The 2,274-nt window shown below is 38.9% G+C and overlaps 1 pseudogene; it reads right to left on the reverse strand.

The window, feature by feature from the left end:
• Positions 1-403: 403 nt before the first annotated feature.
• LOC131634442 (small nucleolar RNA R71) lies at positions 404-503 on the reverse strand (annotated as a pseudogene).
• Between the last annotated feature and the right edge of the window lie 1,771 nt (positions 504-2,274).

Consider the following 2,274-nt stretch of genomic DNA (forward strand, 5'->3'; position numbering starts at 1 on the left):
AATATAATATCCTAGATATGGATGCAAACAAAAATTGTCCTCTCGAGGACTACACTGTCTCATCACAAGAAGAACCTCACGCGAGCATTTCTCCTTCTGCCATCGAGGCAAATAATTTTGAATTGAAACCCTCTCTAGTGCAAATGGTGAAACAAAACCAATTCTCTTGTAACCCTACAAAGGATCCTAACTTGCATCTACCAGTGTTTATGCAATACATGATACTTTAAAGAACAATGGAGTTAACCCCGAAGCCATTAGACTACATCTTTTTCCATTCTCCCTAAGGGAGAGAGCCAGAGCCTTGCTACAATCCCTACCTTCAGGTTCCATTACTACATGGAACCAACTAAAGAAGACTTTCTTAACACGATATTTTCCTCTGAGCAAGACTGCTATGCTAAGAGCCAGATAAACAGTTTTATACATAAAGAAGGCGAGTCACTTTGTGAGGCTTAGGAGAGATATAAGGATATGACGAGACTTTGCCCACATCATGATTTAGAATAATGGTTGATTATTCATAACTTTTACAGTGGTCTTTTGTACAACACAAGACAGACCATAGACGCTGCAGCTGGCGGCGCATTAATGGACAAACCCTTTTAGGAAGCTTATGAGCTTATAGAAAACATGGCCCAAAATTATTATCAGTAGGGAAGCAAGCGTACTCCTGTAGAGAAGTCCCAACCTAAGGGTGGTATGTATGAAGTCAACGGCATAATCAAAGTCAATACCAAAATGGACGCCCTTACCCAAAAGATCGATAATCTAACCATAACTCCCGTTGCTATCGTAGCTGTTGTCAATCCAAACTGTGAAGTTTGTGGAATTCCTGGACACATCGTTATCGAATGTCACCTTTTGAATGGAATCCAACCTGACCAAGTAAACTATGCTCAAAGGAATCCATATTCCAACACTTCTAATCAATCATCTGAATTTCTCCTATAAAAACAACAATGATCTGTTTGCTCCTAGTCCACAACAACCCATACCTCCAGGTTTTCAAAAAGGAACCCCTACTGCTCCTAATGCACCTAGAAAATCTAACTTGGAGCTAACGATGAAAAACTTCATTGCATCCCAATCTCAACAAAACAAGTAGTTTTTGGACCAAAACATTCACACGAGTGAACAGATCAATCAATTAGTGAATAAAGTAGATGCTTTGGCCATCCATAACCAAATGCTTGAGATACAGATCTCACAAGTAGCTCAACAACAAGCAGCTAATGCTACTCCTACTGGCACATTTCCTGGCCAACCTCAACCAAATTCTAAGGGCCGTGCTAAAGCCATCACACTACGAAGTGGGACGGAGTTAGAAGAACCCAAAGACTCGAGAGTTCAAAACCAACCAATGACTAAAAAAGTAAACAAAAAGCCAGAGAATGTAACTGATAATACTCATGCAAGAGAACCAGAAAATAATGATGGGTTGGCACCCAAAGATAAGGAGACAGTCGAGAAAGAAACACCATATATTCCTCCACTTCCATATAAGTCACCCATTCCCAAAACTGATGGTTAGTTTAAGAAGGTTGTAGAACTCTTAAAGCAACTTCACATTACTATCCCTTTCTCAGAAGCTATCACCCAAATGCCCTCATATGCTAAATTTCTTAAGGAAATATTATCATACAAGAGAAAGCTATATGATGATAGTTTAGTGGCACTCACTGAAGAGTGTAGCGTCGTCCTACAAAAAAAATGCCTCAGAAATTAAAAGACCATGACAATTTCTCCATTCCAAGTGTTATTGGCAAGTTTGTGATCGATAAAGCACTTTGCGACCTAGGAGCTAGTGTTAGTTTAATGTCGCTTTTAATTACCGAGAGATAAAACCTAGAAAGCCTAAAACCCATTATGATGTCACTACAGTTGGCAGATCGTTCAGTTAAATATCCAGTAGGAATCCTGGAAAATGTTCCAGTAAGGATCAGTCAATTATACATCCCTATAGACTTCGTAGTGATGGATATAAAAGAAGACTCAAGTATCCCAATTATTTTAGGAAGACCCTTTTTAGCTACTGCAGGTGCAATAATCGATGTAAAAGGAGGAAAACTTACTTTCGAAGTAGGTGAAGAGAAAATTGAGTTTATTCTTTCTAGGTTTATGAAAGCACCTGCTATAGATGACACCTTCTGCTTTATAGACATCATTGACTAGTGTGTAAAGGAATTTGAGATGGAAAACCCTCCAGGTATAAAAATCCTAAAAATTCCAACACCACCTATACTCGAAGATGATGAATTTCGTCAACCATGT

The sequence above is a fragment of the Vicia villosa genome, unplaced genomic scaffold, assembly GCF_029867415.1.
Source record: "Vicia villosa cultivar HV-30 ecotype Madison, WI unplaced genomic scaffold, Vvil1.0 ctg.001291F_1_1, whole genome shotgun sequence".
NCBI classification, from domain to species: Eukaryota; Viridiplantae; Streptophyta; class Magnoliopsida; order Fabales; family Fabaceae; genus Vicia; species Vicia villosa.